Source organism: Agelaius tricolor, unplaced genomic scaffold (assembly GCF_023055355.1).
Source record: "Agelaius tricolor isolate 1412-34295 unplaced genomic scaffold, bAgeTri1.0.p SCAF_5, whole genome shotgun sequence".
Lineage (NCBI taxonomy): Eukaryota > Metazoa > Chordata > Aves > Passeriformes > Icteridae > Agelaius > Agelaius tricolor.
This window is the reverse complement of record NW_027269265.1, coordinates 51675396-51688066: the sequence shown is the minus strand read 5'-3', so window position 1 is coordinate 51688066 and position 12671 is coordinate 51675396. Positions and strand designations below refer to the sequence as shown.

The window sequence follows — 12671 nt, the reverse complement described above, 5'->3', positions numbered from 1 at the left end:
TAGAGCTTTCCTCTATAGTAAGTTCTTGTTTCCTTTCCTTTCCTCTGCAGAAAATATTTGTTACTCAAAAGGTTCTGAGGATTAGCCAGGCACACCAGAGATGCCAGTGAGGGAGACCCATTCTGAAGCAGCAGGTTTTGGATCATGCTGGAGCCCATCACTTTTGTAGGTTTCCCTTCCTCTCTCAAGAAAGGTCTTAAAATCTTTTGAATGACTCACTCAATAGGAAAAAACTCTACTCTGTACTAATGGTTAATGGGTCTTTCTAGCAGATGTAAAATCCAGTGAAACATATACAATTTCTTTAGTTTTAAGAGGAACAGATGATTTAATAAGCAGCTATAAATCTCTTGGGAATGTACAGACATAGTCCAACAGCAAACTTTTGCCAGATTTTTCACTGACTAGACTTATAGCCTATGAGTCATTGCAGTCTGCTCCACTCTCCACCTCAATTGCCTGTTGTTGTTTTGGCTTTTAGGGGTGCTCTGTGCTGCATATGGATTTTTTATCACCTTCTCCTGTTAATGGGCTTGCTCTTTCATCCAGGAGACAGCCTCCAAGCAGTTGACTCTTATTCTCTGTTTCTGCATGACAGTGCATGATGTTTCTTTTCCATTCCCTAGCTCACCGTGTGACTTTAAAATTGTATAAGGAAAATGTTTCTGAGGAATGTATTAATACAGCCTCCTAAATGGGCTTTATAGTGGGAATCCAGTTAAATTAAAAGAGATATAACCAGTTTCTTCTAAATATAGTAATGCTTTTTTTCCAGCAGTCTGTGGCCAACTTATGGAGGTTAATAAGTCTATTGTAAGAGTATTTCCAATAGATTCAGTTATTATCAGCTCTTTAGTGATAAGGGAACAGGCAGAAAGCAGAAAGTTGTTTCAGTTGCCTGTGTCTCATGCTGAATTGCAGGGGATGGTTGTATTTTCTAAAGTATTCAGCTGCTGTTCCAAAAGGATGTAAAATGACACACAGTGTTTTACAAACATCTACATTTTGCTGGCCTGCTGGCTCTCTGTGAGTGTCTGGGATATCTGGGAAGGGGGGCTGCAAGCTCTTGTTTTATTTTACAGCTGGTTCACCAGCCCTCTGAATTATACTTGGGAGCCACTCTAGAGGAGGTAAGGAATTAAAACTACTAAGACTTGCTGCAGGTCACACCCAGGTAAACTAGAGATAAAACTAGTGATAAGACAAGACTTTGTGAGGAATATTTAACCATTGTGGAGGCTTTTACGAGACAGGTGCATTGCAGTTTGTTTTAAATGCAGCTGGATGGAGGGGATTTTAAAAATGACCCACAGCATAGGTTTTTGGTTTTTTTGTTTGTTTTAAATCTCACAATGTAACTACAAAAATCTAAGAAAAATTGTGCAAAATTCTCACTTTGCCAGAATAAACAGTTGGCAGTAAAAATCAGGTTCTAATTTTTCAGTGGCTCAGGACAACATTTGCATTACTTGCTCTCTGGGATCATGTAAATGGAGAGGGAAAATTCTTTTTTCAAGGGTAAGGATGATGAGGAAACCCTGTTCATGCTTGACCTTTTTCAGGCTGGAGTGAGTATCAAAAATGCATAGATGTGAAGCAGGTTAAGAAATTGGAAACAGCTTGGAGGCTGTTTAATGTACAGAATTGCATAATGTGACCAAAACTAGATAATGTTTGAAGTTCATAGTGGAATTACAATTTACTGCATTGTTCCAACACCTTCAGAAAGCCAAACAGGCCTCGTGTTACTAGGCAAAGAAAGCAATCCAAGGTCATATACCTGCATGGTGTCAAAAGCAAGAACAACATTTGACTCTTGTGACTCCTTGTTAGGCTTCTCCACACAGTGCAGGAGGAAGCACAGAGGTTTTCAGCACCATGCTTATGGGCAAAAACAGCCCTTTCAGCTCTTTCTGGCAAACTGAGAGTGTTGCTTTATGCTTTCAGTAAGCACAGAGCTCTCATGTTTACTGATGGGACTTTCACACATCAGGAAATCAGAAAACTGGAGACGTAACCAGCGTGTCTGTTCTTGAATGAGGAATTTTCCCCAGAGCGAGTTGTGATGTGTGCTCCTAATGATTTGCATCTTACAGTTCAGACTTTCCATGAGCTGCTTCCAGCACTGTAGGCACTAACTTGTGTTTGAGTGCACACACACACCCCCAGCTGCAAGGGTAACAGGCATAGCTCCATGTTTAGATCTTGGCATAACTCTGACTGGGGATGTCCAGTTCCTTTGGCAGCCTGGTCCAGCTGTTTAGGGGTTTAGGTGGAGATGTCAGTGCAGCATTCAGTGCTACCCCAGGTTAGAGGTTAGCTAGAAACTGAGGCTTTTAAGAAAGGTTTTGCTTGCCCTTCTTCACTGGCAGCAAGATCTTTTGCAAACTTTCTGGTGTGTGGTCTGTGCACACTGAATGGCTGACACTGAGCCTGTATTGTGGGATTTCACCACTTCCATAGTATGAACACCAAGCAGCAGCAGTTCCAGGGAGGGAGTTTTGTCCCTTTCCTTAAAACAATGTGCATAGCAATGGGGAACATCATGTGACTGCATGGACCTTATCCAGTGTTTTAAAGGGAAAATATCTCTAACAGTGTCCTGGCCTATGTAAACTGTATAGTTTTCCCAGACTTGGAAGAAAAGCACTGGTACTTTCCCAAGTTCCGCCCTTTTCAGCTTGTGAAAAAAAAAAAGGGTTGATTCTTGCTTTCCTTCTGTCTCTAAAATGGGAAGTATTTTTAATGAAAATAAGAAATTATGCTTTTTCATGTCAAGAGGCAAAATCTTATCTCTGAACCATCTGTTTTGATGAGAATGAAGCAGAATATGTACTTTTTTTTTTCCTTAAGTAATAACCTCTGCTCTTAGTGGTGAAGAAAAGATATGTAGGTGTGTGATTCTCCAGCAGCCTAAATGTAGATGTTGGGACAGTCCATCCCTGGATATGGGACTATTTTCAGAGATATCTCCTAGCTTTGTTTGGAAGAATGCACAGAATTGAAGGAGGAAGGATGACCTTGCTTTTAAAGCATTCATCTGGACCTTGGGTGCTGGGAGCTGAATTTCCAGCACTGGGACTGGCTTCCTCTGTGGTCTGCAATGTGTTGCTCTGGGAATGTGTGTGCCACACAATGGATGTCAGCACAAAGGCCCCTGGGGCTGACTCCAGGAGGTCTGCACTGCCCTGCACTGCAGTGGGGCACTGTGTGGTGCCAGGGCCCCCTTCCCAGAAAAGGCAGCTGCACCAGTTCAAGCCCTGCTTCGTGCTGTTGGAGCTGTGCTGCTTCCAGTTCTGGCATTAAAGTGGTTGTGGCTCATTTGGACGTCCCTGTACCACACTCCCATTGTAAACCCAGGAAGCACTGAGGTACTGAGAAACAAACACAGAGTTCATAAAATGTTTTTGAACTGTCTGCATGGTCTGGTTTTGGATTTCTTTTGTTTTGCACAAGCTCATCCTAGTCCATCCAATGTCACTGACTTTCATTCCCTCTGTGGCACTGGAAACCAGCTAGGAAAAAAGCCTCATTTTGGCTCTTTCCCATGCCCAAACTGTTTTCCAGAAAACTCCAATTTTGACTGACCCCAACTGCCTTCCAGGTTCTAACTCTGGCCTCGGGGCAAGCAGCAGAGCCTGGTGTTTAAACACTGTTGGTCACTCAGAGTTTCCAGAGGGCCAGTGTGCAGACTTGCACACAAAGCCATTGAACTCGCTTTTCCGAGCAGCCACACTGGAGCAACATTTATGTGGCTTTGCAAACCCTGAGGGCCTTGAATGAAAGGATCTCTGCATATTCAAAGCAATATGTTTATCTGCTCTATCCAAAGTAGAGAAGAAAATGCTTTATTGTCTGTGGCTTGAGATCTGCCTGCTATGATGTTTATGACAGTACAAAAGACAAACTCTTTGTGTCCCTGAGAAAACATGCACTGCCAATGGCTTTGATTTCCATGGGGTGAAGGTGGTGGGGAGTAGTGCTGGGCCAGTGCTTGTGCTCTCCATCCTCCCCAGAGATGAGAAGTGGGGCTCACAGGCATCCCCCTATCACGTTAGCAGCAATTCACAGGGTCTCCAGGCCAGCTTGGAAGTTCAAGTCATGACTAAAATAAAGGAAACTAACTGTGATAGCACACAGAGAAGTCATTGCCTTTTGTCCAAAGGAACATCAGGCTGACACTTTCTTCTTGGAGTCTCTTGGCTCCTAGCATTTGGAAGATAAGATCTGTCCAGTCAGAGGGGGCTATATAAACTTCCTGTGAACTTTCATAGTTGATGATCAAAAGGAATCACAAAACATGTTGTCATTATTTATCTATTTATTTATCTATTTAGAAGTTCAAAGACTGTACAGTGCTATTGGTTGTGATATTTTTTTTCCCCTCATGTAAACAAGGTGATATCATACTGGCTGCACAGCCTTAGGCCCACATTTTCCATTTTGAGTTTAACTTAAGAGCTGTTGTGCTCTGGAAAGCATCTTTGCAGGGGGAAAAATGTGAAAAATGCAACCACCACCCATATTCTGCTTCAGAAGTCATCCCTGCAATGTTTTCTGTCCTTGTGTCCCTTGCTTTGCTAATAGATTCTCTTCCCTTTGTTAGCTTCATATAGCCAGTATAACAATAGAGATGGCTGCCAACAGCATCTTTTTCTTTGTCCCACTGCCTGGGACAAAGTACAGGTAGTGGGATACCTTGACAAGAATTTGAAGAGTTCCCCTCCAGCCAGAGATTTGGCTTATATGACCTGAAAAACCGTAATTCACGTGCTCTAAGAAGGATTCTGCCCCTCTGTTCCCATTAAGTCAAAGCTTTGCAGCACTTGCTCAGATTCACACAAGATTTAGTCCTCCCAAAGTTATATTCTTGTGTGTTCTGCTTCAGTACAATTCCAGGTGTGAGGGGATCTGTTTTTTGAATTGTCTTCTTGTCCCATGTGGAGCATCTTGTGTCACAGGATGTGTTCTGTGAACAGGGGCAACAGAAACTTGTCCTTTCACTTCTACTTGAAAGAAACAGTGGTGAAACGAGACAAACAGAGACCTTGCATTCATGTGGGGTCAAATCAGAAATCCTGTGGACTTTCAAGCGACTCATTGACATCTCTCCTGATATGGCTGGCTCCCAGAGGAAGCCTGCTTGTCTCATTTGCCCTTCTGCTTGGGGCATAAATCCACCCTTGATGGGGATATACAGACAGGACAAATAACCTCTCCTGGGGGGCTTCACCCCCTCCATCAGTTTTGAACCTACAGCTTCCTCTCTCTCCCTTTTGGGCATGCCTGGGATGCAGCAGAGCCATGCAAGGAAGGTGTTGACTGGAAGGAAGATGGGTTGCAGACAGAGCTGGCTCTGGAGAGTTAAGGAGCAGAAGGACTTATTTACATGAGATTCCCACCTTTTGGTTATCCCTCTGGCTTGGCTTGTGCCTTGGCCTGGTGCCATCTGACACAGTTTGCAGCGCTGGGATGTTGAGGGCTGGCTGAATTGGCTGGCTGGGCCCAGAGCCAGTTTGTATGGCTTGTTTGGCTTTGCACTGCTTTTCTAGCAGGGTGAGCTGTAATATGTGTCTCCTGTCATGAATCAGAGCATAGGTATGGATAATTCTCAAACCAGGCGTTCACATGAATTAATTCCATGCTGTTCACGTTTAAAGTTGTTTTATTAAGGAATTATTCAGCTTATTGCTCAGCAAATTTTCAGCGTCATTAGTAGGTTTAGAATGAGGGTTGTGTCTTAGTATGACCAAGAAGTGTCTTAAAGCTTTAATTGCCAAATAAAAGCACTTTCCACCTCTCTTTTCTAAAATATACAACATTACTAAACCTCCACTTTGGTAAAATATTGTAGCACGTATATTTAAGTGTATTTTAAAGTTCTTTTGAAGTCAATGTTTAAGTGCTTTGCTGAATCAGGGCGTAAAATAATAATAGTCATGAAGTTAAGCCACTTTATTTTTGAATGAGTGTTTGCATAGCAACTGAGTGCATGTCAGCTTCTTGTCATGACCCCCAGGTGCAGATCTCCGCTTAGTTTCAGTGAATTAGAAACTTTTTCAAATTGCTGTCTTGTACACAGTTGCAGTGTTAGGGTCAGACCCAAGTATGGCAGGCTCCCATTTGCAGAATGAGATCAAACTGAAATGGGATATAGGGCCATAAAGGGATTGGCAGCATCTCAAAGAGAGCACAGCTATCATTAGTCATTTCCTATATACATCCTATATAAATACTGGGGATATACACACACAATGTTTTTTTCTTTTCTGGGTTAGTGAAACCAGTACTGTGCTGCAAACCTGATCCTTGCTAGATCATTGAGGAGGTCATGGAAAATTAATTCTCCTGTTAGAAGGGAATGGATCTGATATAAGTAATGGATATGAAATGGGGGAAGAAAACAAGTCTGTAGCTAAATGATCTTAGTTTTTCACCTCTGCATCCCCCTTGCAGCTGGGGAGCTCCTATGTTGAGTCAGCTCCTTTGCTATTGTTTGCAAGGCTACAATCTGCTTTTGTGCTACTTACTTGGATACCACAATCCTACCAAAACATGTACTGGGGCAAAATGGAAGTTAACATGCCACTCACTGAAAGCAGTGGAAGGTGTAATCACTTTGGTAGAATGATACCTTTGGGGTCAGAGGTGTTATCTTGTGCCACTTGCTTTGTTGTTGTTTCATGTTCTTACACCATCATGTTGGAGTGTTTCCAATAAGGGCCGGTGCTGTGCGCTGTTAATTTAGAGAACTCAGTGGTGCTATGGGACTGCTTCAGAGTGTGTGGTGGCTGCTGCCCTGCCTGTCATCACTTTGCCCCACCTGGTAGTCTACAGAATTCCTTATGCAAAAGTATTGAGTGCTGGCTCTCTATAAAAAGAGCAAAGAACACAGTTTTTGTAGTGCATGTGTGCTTTACATTAAGAGCTGGCTCGGGCTTTTTCCCTTATTTCCATACCTCTGCAAGTCACTGCCTGGTGATGAGGAAGTGCTGCTCCTGAGCTCCCTGCCTCTCCCAGGGTGAGGTCAGCAGGAGCTGCAGGCACTTTAAGCAGTATTGGGTTAAAACCATACTGGAACAGACTAATTAAATTTCACTTTTGCTGTTGAGTCTTAAACAAATACATATTTGTTGAAGTCACTGGAAAGATGGTCAGTAAATGTGTGGGGATGACACAAAGAAGAGCAATAAGGTGGCTGTCTTCAATGGGAAAGGGGCAAAAGCCCTTGTGAAGGGCAGAAAGTTATTTGAGGAGGAGAAAAATCTTAAGTAACTTTGCAGGAGTGTTTTTATCAAAAAAATGCAAAGGAAAATGTTACTGAGGTTGAAGCAATGAATAATTTGAATTTATGTCTACCAGAGATTTGTGCTGCTGTTGTGGCTGGCTTAGTCTGGAGCTCACCTCTGATGTTGTGTTTTCACCTACTGAAAGTGATAAAATTTCATGAGGAGCAAGTCTGATTTTTGTTTCCTCTCCTGTTGCTGCCGATGGCTGCTTGGAAAGCATTCAGTAAAGGATCTCAGACTGGGCATCTCATGTTTCCCTTTCAGGCAGAGCCTCCAGGTGTGCCTGGTGAGGGCTCCTGCTGTGCACTCCCCGTGCTCAGTGCATGTCTGCTCCTGTGCCTCACGTGGCTGCTCCATCCCGGGGCCAGGCGTGTAGGAAGGAGTGTGCTCAGCCAGTCAGAAAGGGGAAGCGTATCTGAAATAAGGAACTCAGCATCAGCTGCGTGTGAGTAATGGGCTGTCTGTCTCCTGCAGGGAGCTGAGGGTACACACTCTGATGCCTTTTGATGGCAGGGTAGCTGTGATGTTGTAATTAATGCAAAATCAGCTGTTCACCATGTCCTCTGCTTATGATTTCAGAACCTAAATTGTGTTCTGATGTATTGATGTGCTCAAATGAAAGCTCAGTGAGAAAAAAGTAAGATGTGGGAATGGCTCTTGTTTCACTGGGATCAATCTGAGCTACAGATGTCCCTTTTTGGCAAGGAACTCATCGGGGTGTATTCGTGGGGCTTAGAATAGAAATGTGCTTGTCTGAAGGCTTCTGTGGTAGTCACCTGCCCAAGGCTAAAGCTTGGGTCATAGTTTTACTACTGTGCCTTGTTCCTACATATTTGTGTATGCATGATATATTTTAACAACTTTACTTGCTTTGCCTGGAATTTTAAACTGTAACAGAGTGTGTATGTAATGCACACAGCATTTTCCATGATTTATGAATGCCAGCTTGCCTGCTGCCCCAGATCCTTGCCATATATGCAGATGTGGTCACAGAATGAAGTGCCACAGAGCCTTGCCATGAACACTGGAGTGGGATGTGATGCAGATGGTTGGTACATACTCCCATGCTACCAGTAATGGGCTCTACAGAAGAGCTGAGCATGATCAGCCATTTCACTTGTGTTTTGTCACTCCCATTCCTAGGGTGTTTTTTTATTACTTCTGTGTCTTTGAACACTCCCCCTGCAATGATGCAGTGTAAAACATTACTTTCCTGTGAGGAGTTAGCAGTTTCCCTCTTTCCCCAGTCACACTGCTGAAATTGTGCCCACTTGCAGCATGTGATGAATTTACCTTAGTCGTACACCAAAGGAACTTTTCAGGACAAAACCAAGTAATAATTCCTTTATATTTGGCTCTCATGGCTCTGGCTGGGCATCACTGGTGCATTCTTAAAGGAGCTTAGTGTGAAATTGCAAACTTAGCATATGGTGCTTTCATATCTCGGAACTATTTGTTGTGATTTCAGCATCTTCTGGACCCCTGATAGCTTAAGTAGCTGTTTTGTTATGTACATCTACCTGTGAGTAGTCTGCATGCAGTTTTTGTAGCAGTGTAAAATATGCCTCATATATATGCTTTTGTGTGATGTTCTTGTTAGAGAGAGAGTGGAGGTTTCAGTGTGCATTCTGCTGGGATTCCCTGTCACTCACAAAATTCAGAGTTTTCCAAAGTACAGGCAATATTATGCTCTGGTGTAGTCTATATGTAAGAATGGCTATATGGAGACAGGTGTTTCCCTGAAACATCTTGGCTATCTCACACAACCAGAAGAGTAATATATTGGAACTCTTTAATCTCCTCATATAGAAACCTAGTTATGTTGATCATATGTACATTTTCTTATGTTCAACACCCAAAATAACATATAAAGGATTTCATATGCTAGTGTTGAGTTTTAAATGCAGGGGTGGAGCATCATAACAGCACAATGAAGTGGTTAATAGATACAGAAGAAATTGATTTTCTATTTAGCTTGGCATAGGCAGCTTTGCAATCTTCTGTCCACTAGGGGGACTGCTGCTTATACTGCTCCTTGCAGAACACACACTCATGAAGTCCCTTCAGTATCTTTTACAAAGTTTTAAAACTTTGAATGACTGACTCCGATTAAACCCTCTCAAGAGTAAGTCTCCAAGGTATCTCTCAAAGTGTAAAAACTTTGGGCACAGTACTCTTATTTGGAGTCCAAATATTTTTTAACTGAATTTTCTTAATAAATGTTCTTTCTTTTTTATAAAGTATTTTCTGTTCTCTTGATTTATCAGTCCAGACTTTCCTATATGACGTTGGTGGGGATTAATTTGGATTCTTTTTGTCAAGGAAAAAATGTTGTATGTCTTTATTTATGTTTGGTGTAAGTTTTGTTTTGCAACCATGGTGCCAGTGAATATGGTAAACTAATCAGTTCTTGTATTCTCAAATGTCAGTGAAATGGGTTTCTCCTTTAACTGGGAGATAGCAAGCTTTGGGTAAGCAGCAATTAAACTTATAGTCAGTATGAGAAAACTTCCAGATGTATCTCTGAGTTCTTGTTTAGCTGGGGGATTTTTTTCTGTTGGTTTGTTTGTTTGAGCTGCATGCTTCTGACCTCCCCAATTTTCTTCTTTATTACAGAAACATGAAAGAATACAGGAAGTCCTGCATGACCTTATGAATACCTGTGCTAATTAAGTCACTGGCTTGGTACTGGGAGAACAGCAAGGTAAGCAGTCAGGCCATGCCAGCAGAATTTCTTGTAATCTGCATGATTGTATTTCAACAAAGCTTCAGTGCTTTCACATATCAAATTAAGTAGTCAGGCAAAGACAAATAGCCTGCAGATCTGAATGTGATAGATTCACTTTTAGTTCAAAGCTTTGGTGAGTAAACATCTCCTTTTTTCCTTCTGGGAAAAAAAGTACAAGTTTTGTGGTCGTTTTCTCTTTTTTAGAAGGCAATATCTCTAATTTCCACAATCAATTCCTGCCCAAATCTCAGCTTCCTGGGCTGACTCTGGGGAGGGGCTGGAGGAGGGGTGGAATGTTTCAAAACTTAGCTGATGAAAAGGCATGCTGTTTTGTGGATGCGTCCCAGAATTGTTTAAATCTGTGTGTGTGTGTGCGCGCGCTTATGAAAAGGGGGGGGAGAGAGATCTCCATGACAACTGGCCTGGCCAGTCTGTGTTCCCTGCAATCATTGTAGCTGGAATCAGTGCTGAGAGAGGTCATATGAAGGAGTTATGGGAAGCACAGCAGGTATTAGACACTAAACGACTGGTTTTCTGATTGCCTCAGATAATAACACAGAGTTTTGTCTGGGAAATACAAATCTGAGAATGGAGTGGAAAGGGAAATGCTCCAAATTTCAGGTAACAAAAATTGCCTTTTTAATGTTATGTCCTCCCATTGTAAAGTTTGATGATTTTTAATTTTTTTTTTTTAAATTGGTGGTGGTGTTTACTCCCAGCCGAGAGTGCTGGAGTGAGCTTGGATTCCCGAACTCTGGGGAATGATGTCATGCAGCAACAGTTGGATTCTATTAGCCAGGGAAAGAGGAAACATCCTGCATTTTTTGTTTTTGGGGTGGGAAGGGGGGAAGGGAGTTACTTTGGCTCTTTGTTGAATCTTGTGCAAAGGCTACAAGAAGTGTTTTAAAAAGTTTGTAACAAATTAATTCCCAGAAAATACCATTTAGGACTCAGCACCAAAGCTTAAACTCACTGCAATGATTACTCCTATATGCAAGAAAATTATTATGGAAATGTTACAGAAATCAGAGGACTTTTATTTCATCTTGAATGCTCCTATGTTAATCTTTAATGAGAAAATTAATTAAACCATAATTAAGCAGAGGATTTGGAGCCTCCCTGCACTTGGGATCCTTTAGTAATTGTTTGGAGAATGTGCTGCTATAGAGTTTCTTCTGGGTTGGGCCCTCTCTCAAGCGGCTGCTCATGAATAGATGATGCTGGCAGCATTGTTCTTAATAAGGTTTTCAGTCCTAGACTGTGTATTTCATAGCTTTAGATCAGCCTTTTAGGGAGAAGAGAGTGGGGAAAGAGAGCAGAAAACTCATAATTTCAGCAATTTGAGAGGGACTTTCCTTCCCAGCTTTCCTTTTGCTAAATGCTGTATTAAATACTCAGTGCTAGGACATAATTTTAAGCATTTTAAATGAAAATTTTAAATTTTAAGCAGAAAAATACCTAATGGGTGTACAACTGTTGTATCCTAATGAAAAGACTTAAAATCTTAATATAATCCTACTTTGCCAAACATCACAAAACCACATTGTATCAGCAGCCATGATGAATATATTAGGTCACCATTGTGCTGTTTAAATTCCCCTTTGGAGATGCTCATTTCTACTTTTATGCTGCTTTGTTCCCTTCAGTGCATTTCAGGCATGATCCAAAGCTCGAAGGAGTCCATGGGAGTTTTCCCGTCAACTTCAAAGGGCTTGGGATCAGCCTCTGCCTGAGAACTTCCCAGCCTCTGTGTCAGTCTTTTGACTGCAGGACCAGGCCACAGGCTCTGCCTTTTCTTTCTTGAACTTTCCAAACAGAAGGTCTTTTGTGTTTCTCCAAACAATGCCAGACGCTGCTGACTGGCTTCAGCGTGGCTGCTAATAACACATGCTGGAGATGATGGTGATGCTGATCTCCACTTTCTCCTCAAACCTTCCTAGAGGGGAAAGAATGGAAATCAGATCTTTCTATCCCACCTCCCTCCCCACAAATGGTTATTGTTTACAAGTATGTGTGTGTGCAAATAGTTCCTCGATTATAGGGCTGTGCTTCAGAGGGGAGTGCCAGGAAGACTTTAGGGAAAAAATGCTGTCATTGTTGTGACTTACCCCAGAGTGCTCATTCAGGAGGAGCAGGCTGTATTGGAGCAGAACTGACAGCTGTCATCTGCAAACTGAGGGCTTATCAGCACTGCCTAACACTTTGTGTCCACCTCTTGCCTACCAGCTTGATTCCATAAATAAATACTACTGTTAGCAAGTTGCAATAGCCTGGTTTGGGAAAAAAAAAATTATCTCTTTGATGGTTGGGACCAGTTTAATAAGAAATCCTTGTGCTATTTTGAATAGAAATTAAATATCTGTGGAGCTTGTGTGCTAATTTGAACTATCTCCCTCCCTGAGAAGGAACACTGTGATTATTTCCCAGTTTTAAGGTTAATTAGAGGGAAAAATGCTATTAGTCCCTGAAATTTATAAGACAGACAAATCTAATGATTTTCAGGGTTGGAACTGGTGCTTTTAAGTGCTTACATTTTACAGATGATCATGCTGGGAATCCTGAGAGATCTCTGCAAGGTGTTCCAAGCTGGGTATTCCAAAGGCAGCAGTGGGTTTTTGGTGTGTATCTGTTTGCTGCGATGCAGCAGGAAGCCT

At 42.1% G+C, this 12671-nt stretch overlaps 1 protein-coding gene across 6 annotated transcripts in view; it reads left to right on the top strand.

The window, feature by feature from the left end:
• The window catches only part of DENND2B (DENN domain containing 2B), a 153660-nt gene that overhangs the window by 26583 nt on the left and 114406 nt on the right, over window positions 1–12671 (top strand). For 2 of the 6 annotated variants that reach the window (XM_071427933.1, XM_071427934.1), the window contains exon 1: window positions 10301–10638. The gene's annotated coding sequence lies outside the window, so the exon portion shown is untranslated. Of the gene's footprint in view, window positions 1–9354; window positions 9428–9905; window positions 9994–10300; window positions 10639–12671 lie in introns of those variants that run through there. The other 4 variants (XM_071427931.1, XM_071427928.1, XM_071427932.1 and 1 more) reach the window with 4 other exon arrangements.